This window comes from Episyrphus balteatus, chromosome 2 (assembly GCF_945859705.1).
Source record: "Episyrphus balteatus chromosome 2, idEpiBalt1.1, whole genome shotgun sequence".
In the NCBI taxonomy this organism is placed as follows: domain Eukaryota; kingdom Metazoa; phylum Arthropoda; class Insecta; order Diptera; family Syrphidae; genus Episyrphus; species Episyrphus balteatus.
Genome location: NC_079135.1, coordinates 45,274,135 through 45,297,159, shown reverse-complemented (window position 1 = coordinate 45,297,159; position 23,025 = coordinate 45,274,135).

The following is a 23,025-nucleotide window of genomic DNA, read 5'->3' as shown; positions in this document are numbered from 1 at the left end:
TTTCGAATGATGTATAAAACTGTATTGTAACAAAGTGTAAGTTTTTATCCCATGAATGTTTAAAAAGTGATTTTTTCCTCAATTTTCTTAACATTAACCATTTTTATTTCATTTAAATTCAATCCTAAGTGGGCTTGAGGTCTTGTTTAATTTTTGACTATTTCTTACTCCGACGTTTCGACTGTGTTTACAGTCTTCTTCAGGGCTAATTATTTAGAAAATTAAAAAATCGTGATAAATGCTAAAAATCTAATTTTCTATACTTACAGAATATTTTGTCTTTTAATCTTAAGAATTCAATCTTAAGAACTTCTAGCTTTGGTTGGTTTTTCTTTGCTTTTATTGATTATAGTTTTAAATATTTCAAAAATTCAAAAAATTCGAAGTCTTGAAAAAGACGTTTCAAATTATCGAAATTTCAAAATATAAAAATTTTTAATTGTTTGATAACAAATTCAAAATTTCTTATCAAATCATTTTTATTTCATAATGAAACAACAAAATATAAAAATAGGTAATATTCCGAAAGAATATTTATTTACGCACAAATTGGTGTATTTTTTTTTTTTATTAAATTGAACCAAAACTGCGGAATCTTCGCTATTTTTTCGTAACTAGAAAATATGGCTTATCATGATGGGTGTTGCAATAGCGTAGGGTGCTCGTTAATTTAAAAGAATTAGAATTTATATGCTCCCAAAATATTCCCTCAGTTCCTAGTCTCTAAGTTAATCCTAACCTGTGCCTCCAAGCGGTCGAAGTATCTCATTAGAAAAACATTGGTTTGTTTGGACCTTGTTAGATCAATTTTAAATTTCAGCCAAACCATTCGTTCAAAAAATTTTAAACCTCACAGACCTAAACTTTATACGTGTAGCTATCATGTGGATATTTTTCAAATTTTTAAATGTTATATAATTTTGGAGATTCAGTTTGTTAAAGAAAATCATTTTTTTCAGACTTTTTAACGTTTAATGACAAAAAGCATTTTTAAATTTCGATGCGCACGGTTCTTTTAAAACTATTGCCTGTTTATAATGCATAGGGGTACTCTTAACATAAAACTGAACTCAAAAGTAAAAGCCCCCAGCGCATTTCCATGAAAATCGATAATTTCTCGAAAAAAGACCTCCGACTTTAGCCTCAAATATCTCTGATATTTTAAAAAGTATAATTCTAAAAAACACTTCAGTGAACTCTACTTACCTTGGCTCATAGCTGACAATTTTTAGTTATTTTTATTTTCACCTAATACGAAGAAAAAAACTATATCCATGATTGACCACTAAAACTGGATGAAATCAATGGTATCAAACTTTGCACTTTGATGCTTCATTTTTTCACCTGTTATGCTCAATTGAAAATATAAAACATAGAAATAGATAGGGAAGAACATATACTAATGAAATAAAAAAAAACGTAAAAGTTATAATTTAAGAAATTGACTTTTGGGCATCTCTCCCATATAGTAGGCCCCAGTGTGCGACGTCGCTCAGACGCTCAGCCGCTTAGGACGTGCTCGTACCCTAAGAGCTAGTCTATAAATTAAATGTTTTTAGTGAAATAGATAAATTATTGATTGATTATACTGAACAACAACGGATAATTTTTCAACACTTGACCACGTGATGCAAGTGTCGGATTTATAGAAACAACTTTTTACAGCTCTTGTGTTATGATAAATATGAGGGAACGGGTCGTTATTCTGTATTCCAAAATTCTGTATGACCAAAATTCTGTATCTGAAGAAAAAATTCGGTATGAACAAAATTCTGCATTCCATTATTCTGCTTTTCTATTATTCTGTGTTTCAAAATTCTGTAAATCCAAAATTCTGTTTTTCAAAATTCTGCAAATCCAATATTCTGCTTTTAAAAATTCTGTAATTCTAAATTTCTACATTAAAAAATGTCCCTCAAGTAAGCAGAGCAAGTACCCCAAAATTATATCAAGTGCTCCCCTACTTTTGAAAAACTTAATGTTCTGCTAACTCGATTTAATGTTAGCAGAGCAATTACCAGAAAATGCCTTAAACTGTTAGTAAAAAATTCGGGTTTGGTATAATATTTAGGTGCCAAACAAAAATTCAAAAAAAAAAAAAAATTTTTTTTAAATAATTTTTTATCTTGAATAATTAAATGCTTAACTAATTTAAGTTAAGTACCCAATTTTTGAAAAAAATTTCCGAGATTTTCTATTAAAAAAAAAAAATATTTTCATTTTCCATACAAATTCATGTTCTACTAACATGAATTTGTTTTTTTTTTTTCAAAAAATTCCACTTTTTCGAAAAAATTGGACATAAATAATTGAATGTTCGACTAATTTGAATAAAGTGCTCCATTTTCCGATTAATTTACCGAGATTTTCATGTTCTGCTGGCTTTTACGTGTTCTGCTGGTTTGAATTTAATTTTTCCCAAAAAATTCAATTTTTTTCGACAAAATTCGAATGGAGTTATTAAGTGCATGACTAATTTGAGTTAAGTACCCTATTTTCCGAGATTTTTCATTAAAAAAAATATTTTCAATTTCCATGTTTTTTTTTTTTAAGTTGATCTTTCTTCGTTATTAAACATAAAACCATTGACACACAATTTATCCTTTCCTTTATTAGGTTTTAATGATTTAATATTTTCCATTTTTCTGAATTAATTTTATATCACGATTAACTCATAACACTTAACTTAAGGTTCTGCATAGAATATAAAAAATCTGTAATCCAAAATTCTGTAAATGATAACAGAAAAATTGTTTTGATAATGAAAAAAGTGCGCACATTGTTTTGATAATGAAAAAAGTGCGCACTTTTTTCATTATCAAAACAATTTTTCTTTTATCATTTACAGAATTTTGGAGTACAGAATTTTGGAATACAGAAGTTTGAAATCCAGAATTTTGTGTTTACAGAATTTTAGAATACAGAATTATGAATTTACATAATTTTACAATACAGAATTTTGAATTTACAGAATCTTAAAATACAGAATTTTGGAATACAGAATTTTGGAATCCGAATTTTGGCCCATACAGAATTTCGACCCTAACCCTAAATATGACATAGTTAAAATTTGTGCTAAAATTCAGCGAGTCCTGAATTTTCCCTTTACAAAACATGTTTTTTCATCCGTGAGAATTTGGTATTCCAAAAAAAAAAAACTATGTTTTGGAAAAGCGTACTCATCGAAGTGAGTAACAGTTAAAAACAATGTTTTAAAAATGCAACCCTTAAAAGAAAACGTAAAAGTAATTTTGGAAATATCTTTATTTAGTAAATTAAAATGAAAGTATTCTTTTCCAATGATTTCTATAATAACTTTATAACATTTTGTATAGTCATCAATCAAATAGTCTTCTATAAAATAAAAAACAAACTGAGACCAAAGTATACCTGAAACTATCACCTTACAAAATAAGTTCACTAAAATAGACCTCTTTTTCTTTCAAATGTGAAAACTTGAGACTGCAAAAATAGTTTCACTCCCAAGTAGCCTAAAAGTTTCCCAATCGTCCGTCTGTATATAGTAAAAGTAAAAATCTTTTTTTTTTATATATATATTTTGTTTTCTATTTTCTAACGAAAACTCAGTCCAATTAATTTATTTGTGCCAAAAGGAAATTAAAGAGCAAAGTGAAAATCCACTTTGGTCCAAAAAAAACTTTTGCCAAAGAAACTTTGTTCGGCGTTTTGTAAATTAAGTTTTTGTTTTTTCTTTGCTCTTTTTACTTCATAGTTCAATCGCCAACAAATTTCCTAAGGCTAAATATTTGTGGCGGCAGTGTTCATAGAGAAAGACGACCGACTCCCTATCCCTATAGAATAATATTACATTCCAAAGAGCTCACGCACTTCTATATGCCTCCCGCCCGACCGCAGTTTCCCTCCCGATTGATATAATTAACGTCAACGCAAATGTTTTCCCCTTGAAATATTTCAAAAAATCTACAAAAATGTTCTCATATTTCTTCATTTCCTGCGGCCATTAGCGGCTTCCGCATTCAAAGAATTTCCATAGGTACCTCTACAAGCAGGAGCCAGTATGAAATGGAGGTAGGCAAGGTACCCATAAGTTCACAAAATTAAACATGTACATTTTAGAACCGTTTCCTACATTTCGAGGACACATTAAATCCTTAACGTGTATACAAAAGCAAGGAGTAAAGTCCTTTAGGAATGTTTGACATGTTTTTAAACATGTTTCATAATTATTTCAATTAACTTTGTCTATTGTTTCAGCTCTTCCCCCCGATTTGATATGTTTTCAAAACGATGTGTAATTTTCTAAGTTAAGGCACAAAACACACAGAAAAAGTTACAATAAACATATGAAATATTCGAGCTTAATTGCTTATATGCAATTGTCAAAATATACAAAAAAAAAAATAAACTTTAAGTCCTTGTAATGCCGACCGGATTACATCTTTTCTCCCAGAAAAGGTATGTTTTTGACAGGAGCGTATAATAAATGGCGATATGGCGGAATATGTTGTAAGCACCTCTGCCGCCGCTGTTGTTATATAGTGTTGCTTGTTCGTTAGATATGCCATCTGCTTGCCATCCCTCTGCATGTCGTTCGTGTTATTCTTTGGCGTGTTGTCAAGGTAGCTTTGGTAGCTATGAGTGTAGCGAGAGAGGTTTGAAAGTTTCCCATAGAGTACAGGTAACCACCTGTGTTTCGTTGTCATGTCGTCGTCGTTTGCTTTTTCGTTGGGAAAGCAGCAACTAAATTATGAGCTAAAGGCAGTTGTTAAAGTATCGAATTGGAATGGAAAATCCTTTGTTCCGCATGTTTTCAGCTTGTTAAGGTATCATAGCGTAACTAATACCTTCCTAAACAAAGTACATGTTTTTGATATTATATTAGTGTGTACCAGCCACAAAAATTTTCTGCTTCAAGAAGAAAGTTTAATATAAATTTACGCTGCATTTTGCGTATTGATTGCAAATGAAATATCGGAAATCCTGGACGCACGATGCATTTTTATATTTTTACTGCGCGCTCTAGTGGCTTCCTCATGCTACCAAAACTCCTTGTCTGGAACACTATGGTGAAACCGCAACAGCTTGATCCGGTATTTCAAAATACCACAAAGCTATTCTCCCTTTATAGCTCGTGTGTATTGGATTGCTGGAATAACAATTCAATTTTGTTATGTTTTTTTGTTTGCTTGGTATATTTTCTATGTTGTTTGGTAGGGCATGATGTCCTTTTTTTCTGGTGCGCTGTTGTTTTAGTGTTTTTGAATGTGTTTTTTGTTTTGTTTTTTTTTTTTTTTTGATATTTTTCATTTTTGTTTGGTTTGATTTATCGGTAAAAATTGCATCGAATAGAAAAATTCAATTCGTGGTGAGCTTCGGAGTCACGTAACAACTAAATTGAGGAGAGACGTTTTGTATTTGTGATTCTTTTCATAATGTATATGTGATGCCTGCAGACTCGCAGTTATTGAGAACAGGTTAACAGTGTGTTGGGAAGGTTTGAATTAATTTTATTAGTATCCTGAGGCATAGTATTAATTGCTATGGACTAATGAGTTTAATACAAATTCTTCCAAAAAATTGACAAAGCTCTAAGGGTATAATGTTATTCTGAGAAAAGGTATTTAATTTCTAAGAAAATTTCAGCTGTTAGATTTCCAAGAAAATTGTGGTCCTTGTTATTCGCAAAAAAGAATAGTTAAGAGTGTAAGCAGTGTCTATGACGAACCTGTCTAAGAATTTATAAGGGAAAATTCTTTGGTACGCATTTTAATTTATTCATACCACCATTTTAAGTTCAGAAATTTTTTTCCATATGACTGAAAACTGAACAATTTTTTTTTACTTGTTAACAAAAAGTACCCACATTTAAGGGAAAAATTTAAAATTTTTGACAGCACAACTATGCAATGCATCAGTTAGTTATTATTTGTCACCAAAAAAAAATTGTTTCAATATTTAATCAATGTTTAATTTGAGGGAATTTACAGGGTCACTGTGGTGTATAAGTAATGGATTTTTATTGAAATTTATAAATTTTTAAATTCTTAAGTGTTTTATTAGTGGATTTGATGCCTATTGATAACTCTGTGATCTTTTAAATGATTCAATTTGGTCATGTGAAATCTATTAACGGTATGCAGTACAAAAGTCCATTTAGGTTTGTAAAAATACCTATAATTTCAGTAAAAAAAAAAACGATTGATCTAGATTTTATGTTTCAATTGCGATTTTCTCTGCTATAGTTCAACGGCTTAAATATATTGTTCCCTAAATTGGCATTTAAATAGCCTTAAATAAATACACATACAAAAATTACTTGAAAGGGCCTAGTTTCAGGATAAGTTAATTACAATAACTTAAAAAACTATAAAATATTGGTTAGTTCTACCATTGAATTATTATGTGTAGTTGTGACACCGGGAAAAAAATCCACTGTGAATGAGAATTGGCTTCACAGCACATTCGCCTTAGAGTATTGTGTATTCCATAGCCAAAAATAGATAGAAAAGGACTTTTTGGTAACTCAAGTAGCACAAAAGTCTAAAATACACCCAAATATTTGGAGTATATTTCGCACTTTCGTGATATACATTTTGAATATAAATAATATACCATTTTCTCGTATATAAATAACACTAGTGGTATACAAATTATCTAGTTTTTAGTGAAAAAATAATTTTTTTTTTAAATGAAAAATACACAATAAATCTATGGATAAAATACACCATTTAAATTACTCTGATTTATAATTTGAACTAAAGTTTATTTTTCTACCTCAAACAGTTTGATGAATGAAAATGAAATTTTTTTCACTTTCACAATATTGCCATTAGAAACTAAGGAATACATATGAATTTGAGTGCCTAATTTAAGAACGAAACACATTCTATCTACTGATTTTAGATACTACTACATCTTAAAATCTAGCTCCTCAAATATTTTAATGAATTAATGTTTTTTTCGATTTTAATTAATCAGTTTTTCAAAAATTATAATTTTTTGTTGTTTTTACATTTTTTTGAAGCGTTCTCTTATAAACGAATCGAAAAAACTAAGAATGCGGGATAATTAGGTCGATATAATACGAATATAGTAAAATAATTAATCGCTGTTTTCATTTTTTAAATGGCGGCCATTAAAAAATATGGCGTCTCCCACCTATGCAGTCTGGTGATTTTTATGTCCACAGGGTGTACACCAAAGTAGAGTGTACAAAATAAACAGTTTTGGTTCATTTTAGAATCAAAAAATTTTATGCACCATTAATGGTATATTATAAAAACAATTGAACATCGGTGTATTTTTTGCATTTAAAAAATAAAAGGAATTTAAGAAGCTGAAGGAAATTTGAATTTTTGATTCTTATTCAAAAGGATTTTATTTTTCTATCTATTTATTTATTAACAGTGATGAAAAAGAAGATAAAATTGTTATTCAATTTATTTAGTGCAAGTGTTATTTAATATTGATTTGGGTTTGTTGGCACCTAGACTGAAGTTTTAATTCACATTATTTGCATGTTGTTCACATACACTGTGGCGTATACGTGCTCTTTTTTTATTTACTTATTTATTAGAGAAGACAATTGTCGTCAGCTAAAAATTTGATGTTCATGTAATCTGAAGATATTTAAAAGTATTTTATAATACCTACTGAATGGAACGAAAACTTATACGACCACGCTATTTTAATATGTGTTCATGTGAGTTACACGTTGTAAATTTTTGGATTGGATTTGAATTTCTGGGGAAAGTTTTAACTCTAGAGAATATATAATATGGAATGATTTTTTCTTTCTTTTATACATTATAGCGCCAAATGCATTAAAAGTGGATCAAGGGGCACGGTAGTGCCCAGCCAAGTTCTCTAGCAACTTTGGCACTACACCCTTATTTACAGGAAACAACTCAGGCCATTTTCGACCCCCCTCTAACTTCCACACCAAAGATGCTAGAAATTTCAAACTCGCTACATTTATTGAGCTTGTCAAAACCAAACTCCTCACAAAATTTAAGCCTTTTACGATGAGTAGTTTCTGAGATATAGGGCTTCAAAAATCGCAAAAACCGTAACTGACTGACTGACTGACTGACTGACTGACTGACTGACTGACTGACTGACTCACTCAATCACTCACTCACTCACTCACTCACTCACTCACTCACTCACTCACTCACTCACTCACTCACTCACTCACTCACTCACTCACTCACTCACTCACTCACTCACTCACTCACTCACTCACTCACTCACTCACTCACTCACTCACTCACTCACTCACTCACTCACTCACTCACTCACTCACTCACTCACTCACTCACTCACTCACTCACTCACTCACTCACTCACTCACTCACTCACTCACTCACTCACTCACTCACTCACTCACTCACTCACTCACTCACTCACTCACTCACTCACTCACTCACTCACTCACTCACTCACTCACTCACTCACTCACCCACTCACTCACTCACTCACTCACTCACTCACTCACTAACTCACTCACTCACTCACTCACTCACTCACTCACTCACTCACTCACTCACTCACTCACTCACTCACTCACTCACTGACAGATCATCAAAATTATGGAGAACTTCCCGTTAACGTAGAAACTTGAAATTTTACACGGTGATAGGGCTTGTGGTGTATACAAAGGGAAAAATCGAAAATTTGAGATTTTCAATTCAGGGGGCGTGGCATCCGCCCATTTCCGCTGAATTATCATCAAATATTATAGAGCACTTCTGATTATCGTAGAATCTTGAAATTTGGTAGAATGGTAGAGCTGGTAGTTTGTACAAAGGAAAAAATTTAAGATTTGAGAATTTCAGCCAGGGGGCGTGGCATCCGCCCATTTCCGCTGAATTTTCATTAAATATAATAAAGCACTTCTGATTATCGTAGAATCTTGAAATTTGGTAGAATGGTAGAGATGGTAGTTTATACAAAGGAAAAAATTTAAAGTTTGAGAATTTCAGCCAGGGGGCGTGGCAACCGCCCATTTTCACTGAATTTTCATCAAATATAGAGATTTTCAATTCTACAGCCATACCTTGCAAAAAGTAGTGAAATCACAACAAAAACATTACTGTTAAAAAAGGAGCCAAGTTCTCCTATGTTGAAATTATGCTGGCACAAAAAGTACTGAGATGTAAAAGTGTACCAAGTTCTTAAGTTTGGGTTCAAATTCGTATCAATAAAATTTTGATTGTTTACTTGGCAATTTTTGAAATAACTTTAAAAATCGGTTATTAAAAGAAAAATTGTCAAGAGAACAATCAAAATTTTATTGATACGAATTTGAACCCAAACTTAAGAACTTGGTACACTTTTACATCTCAGTACTTTTTGTGCCAGCATAATTTCAACATAGGAGAACTTGGCTCCTTTTTTAACAGTAATGTTTTTGTTGTGATTTTTTTTACAAGAAACTAATAATTGACCTAATACTATGTATATGGATAAAGTAAATGCAATAAAAAATTTAATAATATTGAAATATTTCTATTACAAAAATGAACAGGTCTTCGTCCGCCTAGTATTTTTCGAGTGTTACGTATAACTATAAGGGCCAACTATCCAACTATGCTGTTGGAACGAAATTTATAATCAATTTACATAAAGACAACGAAATTCTTGGGAAAACTCATAGAAATTCATTAAAATGCGAAAAAAAATCGCAGCTTATAAAGTGTAAACGCGATTATAATCGATTTTAAAATGACGTAAATCTGATTTTTATATTTTTATATTACAACAGGCCTAAAAGTGTCGTTATTCCGTCATGTGTGGTTAAAACAAAAATTACATTGAAATTATGACAAAGCAAAAAGTTCAAGAACATCTTTTTTGAAAACACATTACATTACCATTGAATTTTCATTCAATTGTAAGTTTTCTTTCTATTCTGAAAAAAAAAAATGTTAATTTTAAAAACTCTTGAGGGCGAAAAAATGAACTCTAAATTACTTTGCTCCACATAGTGTAAATATATTCACTTTTGTTCATATATTGTATGCACCCTTAGCAAACAGCCAAAACATCGATTCAATACGTTTATTGAAAATCATTTTCAATACGTTACTAGCTATCGAAAAATAGGTATTCCACAAACCCCCTCCCTAACCACCCACCAACATCTTTACCATTTCAAACCACTCAGCATCGACAAAACCACCATCACCACCACCACCGCCGACATAGTCGTCGTCGCTGCCGTGGAAGTGAAGGTACCTCTTCCATACATATAAAACCGTTATATGGAGACGTAGCACTTCCAAGGGGGAGTAGTTGTTTATTTATTCCCTTCGTAAAGTCTCGTCCTTAAACCATGCGCTTTGTGGTTGCAACTAAAAACGTGGCAAAGCACCGCACACAACAACATCCGTTTTCAAAAACAAAAAAGCGAAAAACAACCATACCAACTATAGACTATACCCAGTACCAGTACCCAACGCCAAGCTCTGGTTTTAGGTGCTGAAATTGTTCCTTACACATGATTAAATCCATATAGGATACAAACTCATAGAAAAACTCGCTACATGCATCAAGCACACAGTACACACATTAATTTATGTGTATTTGCATGCAAATTTCAAGTTGATGCAGTGTTTTGATTAGTGAGTACCGTTAGCTATATGAAGAACCCCAGTGTAACACCACCACCAACACTCTTTCCATCATCATCATCATCATTCCGCCATTTCTTCTTGAAAGCGATATCAAGCTTCTACATAGACTGTAATTAACATCCGAAAGTCAGAATCAGAGGATGTTCTCTATATACGCGGCTATACAAGATATGAGAAGATAGATAAATTCAGATACTTCCTCCTCGCTCCTCTCTCGGTATGATGTGATGAGAATCCTTGATGTAAACAAGTGGTATTCAATGTTCAATATGGTGTAACCATATGGATGCTTTGCTTGCTTATACCATGTGATGCGATGAAGTGCAATTGGATGGTAATGCAAGCACTTAACTAATTGAGGGAAAAATTTTCCCAAGGATAATCCGGGCTATTTGATTGGAAAATCATTCAATCCGTTATGTAAGTGTGTTTCCTTAGAAAATCCCTTTTCTATATACACTTAGATAGTGTAGAGAGAGACCATCATCATCATCAACAACATTGCATCGTGGTAGGTTAGAAGTTTTCCAATTGAATCTGCGGAGAAATGCAAGAAAATTTCAAAAATTTATATTTTTGAGTGCAAATTTGAGTGGCTTGCTCTCGTTTTTGGCGTGTTGAGTGGAATTTATCTTTGCAATTCGCTGATAATTCGAGATTGCCACTTTAAGTTTGCGATTTTATTGCTAATGATTTGCACTTTAACCGCACTGCAAGAGTAGCGGTTATATTTGTATCTTTGGAAAATTCACTGCAATATCCTTTCTGCATCAAGGATTCAAATAAAAAACACTCATTCCCTAGGGATTTTCTATTCTATTTTACATACATACGCTGATTTATTTACATAACTAATTATAGAAGGTAGGGATTGCAGGAGGCGGAATAACCAACAGTATTGGGGCCATTTGAGCAAACACTAATCTAGGTGGGCTAATCACGGTCTCATCTGGGATACGGATCGATTGAAGTTTCAGTGGTGATATTGCAGGAGTAATTAAAGGACCATATTGAAATTGATTGCTACTTTGATTAGGACGATTGGAGGTTGTTGTGGGTTCAAATTCAAATCCAACACCGTGAACAGCATTGGTGGTCGGCATAATAAGCTCCAATTGTGAATTCACGGTTGGGAATTGCGGCCTAGATGTGGCAATTCCAAAAATGCCAAGGGTGATAAGCTGATGGATAGATGGAGCCGAGGTAAGGTGAAAAGAAAAATGTAGGTTTTTGGTATCTCGGTTAGAAGATATAAGGTACAAAAGATTAAATGATTTCAATTTGCGTCTGTCTTACCCATCGGTATATCATGGTGGTGCTTGAGGTGCTGTGATGTGGTGCAGATCTCGGCCTACCTTTTGCGTGATGTTCTGAGAGTAACTTGCTCTGAATGAATGATGTCACATACTTTTGAAGTGACATGTTTTATATCCCAGGAATCCATCAATTTTTTTTTGTTTCTGCCTTTTTCTTTCCTGTTTTTCTTCTCATCTCATATCATCTTCATCTTTTGAGGGCATTTCGTACCTAAATGTCTTCAAGCTTCCGTGTGTTTGTATACACAGAATACAGTCGAAAGGAAGAAAATGAAGCTAGACTTGTTACACCGCATCATCTAAGTTATGTGGAGCAATTTAAATGATGAGAATCGGCACTTCACTTGAACTATATATATAAATTATATACCTTGGTATGGCCTATAGCCATAAAGTCTTAATGGTGTGTGAAGTATAAGGTGGTTTGAAGTTTTCAAGAGAGAGAGAAAAATAGGGCGTAACATAAAGTCTAGTACACAAATGATGAAGATTATGATCACAGATGGAACTTGCCTTGAGGAGGGCTGATGTTGATGCCTACGCTATAGCGACCACGCAGCGCGGTGATATGTTTTATGCGATGCCAAATGATTTTGATGTGCCGGAAACTGTGAGAAAGTTGGCATCAATTGAAGAAGTCATTTATTATTTTGTGGTTTAAAGATTTGTTTGCGTTATTATTAGGTACTCGTGGGCGAAATGAATTAGTTTTGGAGGCGGTTTTTACATTTTGTATTCCGGAAATTTATTTGCACGAAAATTTGATTAATTAATTAATTGTATGACTTAAATAAGGGTGAAAGAGTAGTTAATTATATAGTCTTTTATACAATAAAAAAAGAAGTAAATTATGTAGGTACTTTTAAAAGAAATTTTACTATCAATTATTGTCATTGTAATACAAAGAAATAACAGGTAAGGAAAATACTTCCTCTTGTCAAACAATTAAGATTATTAACGAAACAAAAAAGATTGTTTAAATCAATGTTTGCCTGTTTGCCTGCAAAACAATTATTATAGGCCAGTCATTATATACATTTGGAAATGCAAAATGATCGAGAAAGCTAAATTTTGGATATGTTGTAGAGCAGGCATGTCAAACTTGCGGCCCGCGGGCCGCATGCGAGCCACAACGCTTAACTCTGCGGCCCAGTCCACATTTTTAAAAATTTCGAGTTTAAGTTTATAATTTACAGTACTTTGCCATATTATTAGGCCTTAGCGAAAAAATTGCAATTTTTTGTTTCATGTTGCTCAATTTTTAAAGTTTTTGTTGAGATATCCAACATTTTTTTTGTCTCATTCAATTTTAAATTTTGATAAAAAATAACGTACAGCCCTAAAAGACGTTTTTTAAGGATTTCATGACCAGAGAGTTTCCAGATTGGTCCAACACTTTAATTTTTGTATAGAAGAATAACCTGACATTCTTAATTTCATGGCAAGAACCCCATTATGCACAAATATAGCATCTTTGAGCCTCAAGCATATTCCGAAATCGTAGAATCAAAACGAAAATGTCTTTAAGAGCTTAATCCCTTTTACACGTTATTATTTATCGAAATTTATGAATTCTTTTACTTTTTTTAAGTCAATACGTATCTATCGTTATCGGTCGTATCAAAAATAATCCACAAAAAAATATAAACTTTCATACTGAATATGAAAAAGGCTTGCAGATTTATGTTTTTGAAAGACAAGTTCTCTTGATTTTCTTCGCTTTTTTCCTGTTAAATTTACCTGTCGATGCGAGTTGTTATTTAAGTCATTAAGACGAATGAGTTACCTATAACATCCAGCCTAACTAACCTTGGTCTTAGAAAAAACATGGTAAATGGAATACATTAATGTAATCATTTTTTCTTTTTTTTTTTTTAATAATTTGTTTTATAAAAATTTTAGTTCTACTTTTTTCTGCGGCCCATAAAAAATTTGATCTCGCTGTTTTGGCCCTTCGTTACCATTGAGTTTGACATGCCTGTTGTAGAGGATGCTTAAAAAAGCTTAACTTGAAGTTTTCGACCAAGATTTCCTATGAGCTTTTTACGCCATTTTGAAAAAAAGGGTTAGTTTTTTGACAATAACTCGGCTATCTGAGCTTTTTTGTAGCTTTTAACGAGTTCTACAATTCATGCATACACATTTTTTGTGTATCATGAACCGTTTTCGAGATATCGATTAAAAAATTAAATTCGTCAAAAATCCAAACATTAACTTTTTGCTCAAAAATCATAGATATAAAACATAACAAAGTAATTTTTAACGAAGATTTGTTAAAATCAAACCATTTTGGTAAAAGATAAAAATAAAAAATAAAAATATCGTATTTTTTTCATTTTTTCAATATTTTTGAGATTATATAAAAAAAATGGTTTGAGTAAAAGTTATGACACTTTTATTATCCACATCTTTTGCATTTAACTTTTTTCGATAGGAGGTCTACTTTTGACACATATCGTAAAAAACCACGATTTTTGACACCAACCCCACTTTTTCGCCCATCCACCCTTTTCCACCAATTAGTTTGTGGGCAATTTATTTTTCCCCTTTCATATACCATTTATCCTAAATTTTCCAACCACCAATATGCTGCTAATAATTTTTTTTATTTCTAAAAATTATTGGCACTGATCTAATTGCAATTTTGATGAACTAAATAATATAGAGATTGAAGCAAATTACAAAATGCACAATCAACACAAAAAGCCGGTATACTGTATTTACAAAATTGGGGTTACAAAAAAACCATTACCATCTTCTTCTCATTATTTATTAAATAAGTACATACATTTGTATGTATGTGTTACTGATATAATAATATAAACATTAAAAAAACATGAATGATTGTTTTTTTTACAACCAAAGGGGGGGCTTGCTTGGCGGTGGGTGCGGACTAAACGACTTTGCGGCCGGCTTTGTTCAAAAATATTTTGTTTTTCACAATAGCCATCTTAAAGGCTGTGTGAATTTGGCACCCCCAAATGATAATTTTTTTTTTCAAACCTGCCTGGTTCGATTGCCCAAGGTAAGCCCAGGATAGACCAAGATTTTTTTCGCTAGCCCACCCTTAGTTCTAAAATTATAACGGAATTATTTTTGTAAAAGGGTGGTCAATGTTCATGATCAGTGATGTACCTGGAGGCCCTTTGAATAAAGTAGATAATAAAACGTGAAAAATTGATTTTCATTTTCAGCAGTAACTCGAGGTGGTTAACACCTTGAAAAATAGAACAATTTTTTGAACAAATTTGACACTTCTCGATTCTACACGAAAATTATCAAAACATGCAACCGAAGACGGTTACAAAAAAAAATTACATCTTCTTAAATCGGTTTAGTATCCAATACAGTGCTTCATTTAAAAAAATCCAGTCAATGGTTCTTCATAAATGAGGTATTTTTCTAGCTGTAAGATTCTAAGTTGTGATAAAAATACGATTCAAAATTGAAAGGAGACTGGGCACTTTTGTATGGGACGTGGTCCATCGCACATTGGGTCCCGCCATAGGTCAAAAATAAAAAAAGTAAATGTCAATTTTTTAAAATCCAATGATTAAACAACGTTCTACAATCTCCCATCGAACCAAAACCAAAAAAAAATTGACGGTTACCCCTTTTTTCATTTCTTACTAGCCATTCAAAGTCGGTATATAAAAAAATGTACAGTTTTCTTATCGCTGCAGTTATAAGGTGTCAACTTGCGATAGTGATAGCGGGTGTTAAAAATTGTGAACAGTATTAAATTGTTATGGATATTAAACGAGAAGTTTAATACTTTCTAAAAACATAAATTATATTGTTAAATAACATTAAGGCTAATTGTAATGGGGCTCGTTAGCGAAGCAATTTTAACCATTTTTATTTAGCTCAATTTTCATTAAATAAGAGATTTAGTTGGTTTGCCTTCGAGTGCCCTCTACAATTTAAGTTCTCAAATGAAGAATACCGTCCTACCTTTCGAAATAATAGCGCCGTTTTTCCCCTTTTTCCCCTTTTCGAGTAATACGAGTTTAAATGACGATAGACGGAGAAAAAAAAATTACAACGTAAAACTAAAAAAATTCCTTTTTGGCACTATTATTTTTATAAAAGACTGAACTAGAGGGTAAGGGTAAAGTGCTCGACTGACAGGCAGGTCCATTTCCGGCATTGACCATTTTTTTTTATATTTTCAAAAAAAAAAAATTTTTTACCTTTTTTTATTTTTCTTGAAAATAACCAAAATTTTAAAAAACTGACTTGATGCATTTTTTTGCAATAATAAATCATATAAAATGATAATACAGGTGTTTCATTAAAAAAAAATGGTCATTATATTTTTGACCGCACTTTGTATGGGAGGTGACCCACTGTGCATCGCTGTAACACATTGTGACATACATCAAATGAAAGGTCTCGATTTGTGTATTATTTTTGTATATGGGCAAAAGTCTGTATCGCGTGCAGGGAAAGTGCAGTGATGCATTTAATGTTCAAAAATGTATGTAATAAAATTCAGAAAAGTATACATTTTGACTAGATTCTCGATTAAATTGATTCAAAAATATTATAATAACTGTGTTGAAGTTCAATTGGGCTATTCCATCACCAGTTTTCACCCATGACGAAATGCATTTTTCGGATTTTAGAACACTTATATAGGGGACGTGGCTCATTGGTGTAACACATTGACACATAAATCAGATGAATGATCTCAATGAGCGTATTATTTCTTTGTATGGACAAAAAACTCTATCTCGTGCAGGGGAAGTGGAGAAAAGACTTAATCAATGCCGTATGGTTTGTAGTTTAAATTCATAATACCTACCAAAATTTTTTTTTGTAGTTTGAGTTGCATTTTTAAAAAATTAGTCACAACCTTCGTGCATTTCATAAATCCTTAAAAACCGATGAATGCATTTTTTTGAAAATGAAAGCAGTTGAGGGATTAGTCCAATAGAACACCGTTATTATAATGTTTTTGAATCAAGTCAATCGACCATCTAGACAAAATGTATGTTTTTCTGAATTTTATTAGAAACTGCACTTTCCCTGCACGAGATACAGACTTTTGCCCATATAAGAAAATAATGCACTCATCGAGACTTTTCATATGAAGTATGTCTCAATGTGTTTAACAAATGAGTCACGGCCCAATACAAAAGTGTTCTAAAATTCGAAAAATGCATTGCGTAATGGGTGAAAACTGTTGATGAAATCGCCCAATTGAACTTTCAACACAGTTATGTAATGTTTTTGAAACAATTTAATCGAGAATCTAGAGAATCTAGTCAAAATGTATACTTTTCTGAATTTTATTAAATACATTTTTGAACATTAAATGCATCACTGCACTTTCCCTGCACGAGATACAGACTTTTTCCCATATACAAAAATAATACACTAATCGAGACCTTTCATTTGATGTATGTCTCAATGTGTTACACCAATGGGCCAAAATTCCCAGTTTCCTTTAAGGCACTCGATGGATAAATTTGAAATATTTATAAACATTTTGCATACAAATCTTGGTTTCATTTAACCCATTCGAACCCAAGCTATGAAAATCAATATTGAAAAATGTTTTTTTTTCAGTATTATTATTTCAATAACGGGAGGATGTTCTAAAGCCGTTTTATTAGTCAAAATTTGAATGAGTTTTTCCTATGTTACACCAATCGGCTTGAGCTTGTTCATTTTTGATCCGGAGTCAAAATTTCGCTGGCAAGTGAGATTTTTTATATATGTACATACTTTAATATTAATAGGTCAAAAACGCGTTTTTTAGGTTTCTTTGACGTCGAATCACAATTTTTTTGCAAAACTAATTATGCGATATTAAAACGCCATATTTTATAATCTCAAAAATATTTATTTTTATTTTAAAAATTATTTTTTTTCTGAAAGGTATTGGAAAAATGAGGTTTATTGTATCTTAAAATATTAGTGGTTAACAAAAAGAATGTTTTTCTTTTAAATAACATTTAGTTAGGTACCGACATAAACTTCTGATTTGGTTTTAAAAAATTTTTTTTGGATTATACATCAAAAAGAATTTCATTGAAAATTAGTTTTTTGAGTCCTTTAAGCGAAAATAGTGATGAGTATAGTTTAAATCTAGACGTTATAGAACAAATCTGTGAACATTTTTTTATTCAACACAATACAGTCAATTAAAATCGAATAAAAAAGTTGATATAGTAAAGAAGGAGTAATGCTGTTCCAAAATATCAATCCTTTGAAAACAAGAAGTCTATTTTAATGTACAATGTTAAGACACAGCAGGTTAAGACACATAAAAACACATTTTACAATGGTTGGTGTTCCACATTTTATTTTGGAGTCCTCTTATACTTTAGTACTTTAGTAAATTAAAGCCTTAATTTTCAGTGTTTTTTTTTTATTCAGTAATATAATCTTTAAATATGACATCAGTAGGTATAGGTTTAAGCATTTGTACCTAACACAAAAATATACCTAAAAAAAAAAACAAAAAACAAAGGTAATGACCACTTACGTATACTCATGTAAATGTCATAAAAAATTGAATGAAACAAAAAGCCACAAGTTGTATACCTATGAAATAAATTTCTAGAAACGACATCATGTCACGCATGAAATTAAAAGGCTCTTTTGTTAGATAAGTACAAGATACTTATCTTTGGTCGTAACAAAAACACCCTTTTACACCACAAAACACACCCTTCCACACACGTGAGAACCATCATACATCACACACACGACACATCATTTATGATTTTATGGTTTGAAATTAATCAAAAATGCTTTAAACGCTACCCTTCAAAAACAAAACAACAATTTTTGATGAAATCAATTTCACCATCATAAACGCATTTTATTAGGTAATGACTAATGAGTGATAAAATTTTTATATCCAAAAAGCTAAAAGGTGTGTTCCTTAGTTCCTTTATAAATTTATTTTATATATTTAATTTTCTTTCATTTTTGTTGGCTTATATGAAAAACCTAAAGATACTTATCACAATTTTCCCTTTGGCCTTGTCTAAGCTATATAGAAAAAAATAAACTAGGTAAGCCCAAGCTCTATATTTTTGGCTCTAGTCCCAAATCTCCTGATAGACATCAAATTTAATTTCACAAAGATACTTTTATTATCACATCAAGCCCATTCTCTCTCAGTCTCTCGGGTATCATAAGCAACTTCCTTAATTCACCTTAAATCCCTTGATGCCCTTACCCTCGACAACAAGTATTTCCCATCAAAGGTCATTCGAACGAAATGAACCAAAAACACACCAAGGCTAACCAAAAAAAAAAGAAAATAACACACACAAAAAAAAAAAAATTAAATTAATCTGAAGTCAAGAAAAACCCTTATTAACCCAAACTGCCCAAACATTTTAATGGTTAACTATAATCCACATTAATTGTGTTTTATGTCCTCGCACGCAGAGAGAGAAAGTCCTGTTTGTGTATGAACAAGGACGATAACAATTTACGTTAACAAACAGTGCAACCGAAAAACCGAACCGAATATACAATATACACTGAACCAGAACCACACAAAAGGAAGAAGTCAATATGCGAAATGGTTTTTTTGTTTTTTTTTTTTCGAATGAATGAATGGAAACAAAATTTTTGCTGAATTGCTGACCGTCACTGTGGGAGGCCGTTCAGGATGAAAATGACAACAAACACAATGACGCCAGAGGAAAAAAATATTGCCAACAGAGTTGTTTTATCTGACGTATATGTGCATTATGAAGCTGTGAATTAAAATTCGTTGAATAGTGGATATATTAAAATTCAAAACTGTTCAGAAATTCAATCAGATTTATCCAAGAATTTATAGAAGCATTTATTTTTTAAAATTAATTTTAGTTAAAAAGTACCTTAGCCGGAAGAAGATTCTTTTGTGAAATTCGTTTGTATTTGGTGTTAATTTATTATTATTTTTAGTTTTCGGAATCCCATTTCTAAAAACTTATTTCATTTTTTTTTTTTTCATTGACAAATTAAAAGAATTTTCAGCAACAAATTGAAGGCAAAACAAAACAAATCTTTTCGATCAGAAAAATATTTTTTTTTATTTTTTGATATTTTTTTTATAGTTAAAATAGTAGGTACCTACATAAAATCAAAAAATTAAAAAAATGTTACACTCATGAAAGTTGGTTAAAAGTTTGCTTTTGGAATAAAAACCAAGGATCAAAAAAGTCTATAAGAGAACAATTGTGTGGGAGGGTGTTTTTTCGCGGACAAGAGGTTAAAAATATATAGTGAAAAAAATTGTTTGTGGAATGTAATCATAATATGATTTTGTAATTGGTCCACAATACAAATGATTCGCGTACAACACTTAATTACTTAAGTTTAACGAAACCAAAAATAAAATGAACCATTGGCTTTTTGTTAGGTACCAATTACCTACAGATTTTACGGTGTCTTCGAAAAACACCCTTTCACCTAAATTTTTGTTATGAAAACTCTTTATTCTTGCTTTCTATCACAAATGCAAAGTTTTTACCAAATTTCATTAGGGTAACCCATCAATTTTGTTTTCACTCAAAAAACACCCTTTTAAACATTGTATTCTTATAGACACTTTAGATTCTTCTGTCTAATCTCAAAAGTAATATAGTTGCTGAATTTCAATAGGGTTGCAATGAATATACCCACATTTTCTCTAAACTTAAAGAAACACCCTTTAACATGAAAAAATGTATAGGCATTTTTTATTCGTAATTCCGATGGGAAAGAAAACTTTTTCAATAAATTTCGTTAGGGTACCTTATACAATTGTTATTTAAAAAAAACACCCTTTCCACTGAAATAATTTTATAGTCAGCTGTTATGATACCTTTCTAATACATAACTAAAACCATCAGAAAAACACCCTTTTACCAAAAATATTTTTAAGATATTTATGAATCCTTTGTCCTTGCTTTATCTTAAACCTTCATCCCCAATTTCATCAGTGTAGCATGTATTTCACATGGGTTTTGGTTAAATTTTACCTGTTGAGGTAAAAAAACAAGCACCCTTGCTTTTGATCGGCAATAACTTTTCTTAGAGCAATCGTATTGACTTTATTTTTATGTCATTAGATTCAGCATCAAAAATTCCTTAAAAACATACACTCCTGCTCAAAATTAACGCACACTTCTTTCTTCTTTAGCTATACCCCTGCATCTTATTTAAAATGGCTTTAAAATTATTTGTTGTATTTTTTTTTTGTTTGCTTATTGTTTAGCAAGTCAGAAAAATGCTAAACTGAAACAGTATTATCAACCAAAAAAAAGATGAACCAAATTTAGCAATTCAAGGTCTGAAAACTGATATTAAAATAATTTTTGTTTTTTAAGAAAAAAAATGTTAAAAAATGGAAGCGCGTGACAGTTCTTTCCAATAATTTTATTCAATACTTGGCATTTTCTCCTCTAGCGCATATGATAATTTGGAGTTGTCTATTCATTCCACAAATTAAATTTTGAAGGTTTTGTTGCAACTTTTTTTTTTACTGCAGTTTTCTGTTGATCAAGAATGCTTAGAGGTGGATTTCGGCCGCAAATGCATTTTTTTTCAACATCTCCTAGACATGTTCTATTGAATTGAAATCCGAATATCTGTGTGGTCATTTCAAAGCTGGCATATTTTAAAATTGAAGATATTCTCAAACCACTCTAGCATGCATTATCGTGCATCAGACTGAACTGTGGACCAAATCTAGGGGTGATTGGAACCGGATGCTGTTCGAGGATAACAGTCAAGTATCTTTGGGTACTTAAAGTAGGTCTAGGAGACCTCACTAACTCCGTAGGTGTTGTAAAGCAGAGTTTACTCCAATAAAATTTATGACTCATCTCTAAAAGGTTCGCGGGTTGATAGATAGACTTCAGCATACCGCTCCAAATCTTCCCCACAAACATTTTATTCCATACATTCAATTTAAGCTAACTCCTGTCTTATTTGAGAAAATAACCACGATACTGTGAGATAAAGTAATAGTAGGACTTTTTTGTAAAATAAATATGACGTGCGTTAAATTTGAGCAGGAGTGTATGTTATATGATTATATTCCACAAACAATTTTTTTCACTACATTTTTGTCCGCGGTCTTGTCCGCGAAAGAACACCCTCCCCCCCCCCCCCCCCCATTTTTTTTCTTAAAGACTTTTTTGGTTCTTATCCCATGCAAACTTTTTGCCAAGTTTCATGAGAGCAACATTTTTTTTAAATGCCTATTTGAAGCTTTTATAAGAAACGTATTAATTAAAATATTTCTACAATTTTGGAAAAAAAAATCCAAAAACTCTTTGTTATACAAGGATCTAAATGGCAATTTGAAGATTAAAACCATTCAAAAGAGATTTCTCGTTAAAAAAAAAAAAAAAACAGTTGTTATCCTTTTTTCTTATTTCTTAATATAATATATGCATGTATATAAAATGAATTTTACTAAATTTTTTGTGTTATGAATGCTATAAGAAACTTTAACATTCCATTTAATTTTTAAATAACGTTGTTCGCTTGTTTTTGGGCTAAATGCAATAACATAAAATAATTGGTATCTTGAATGGGTCTTTGATATGGTAGGGTTATTCCAAAATATATAGCACTTAAGTACAGTTGTTTTTTTAAGTAAAAAAACATTTTTTGCCACAAGATAGAACTCTGTTCACTTATACCAAATTTTCTGGTTTCTGAAAGTTTTGTTTGAAAAGTTCGAAACTAGTCACGTATTGACAAAGTTTATAGCTACACTATTATCGTAGAAGTTTATTCATTAATACTTTCATAATAATTAATAAATCCATATCAACTCATTTGGCAACCATAAAAATTAATAGCAATATAGCGATGGCACAACAAAACAAATGTTATAATACAAAAACTCCATCATAGGCATAACTCATCCGACCAACCAACCAAACCATATACCATTTCTCTTATACCAACGAGCTATAGAGAGAAGCTAAAGATATTTATAAATAAAATGCGAGCACCTTAGTGCCAATAAAAATGGGAGATTTAATTCAATTATATGTTTCCTTGCCGCTAGCAGCCACCCTCGTTTAACTTTTATATCTCTGTTTATCTCTGGATCGGCAGGCAAGCAGGCGAAAGGC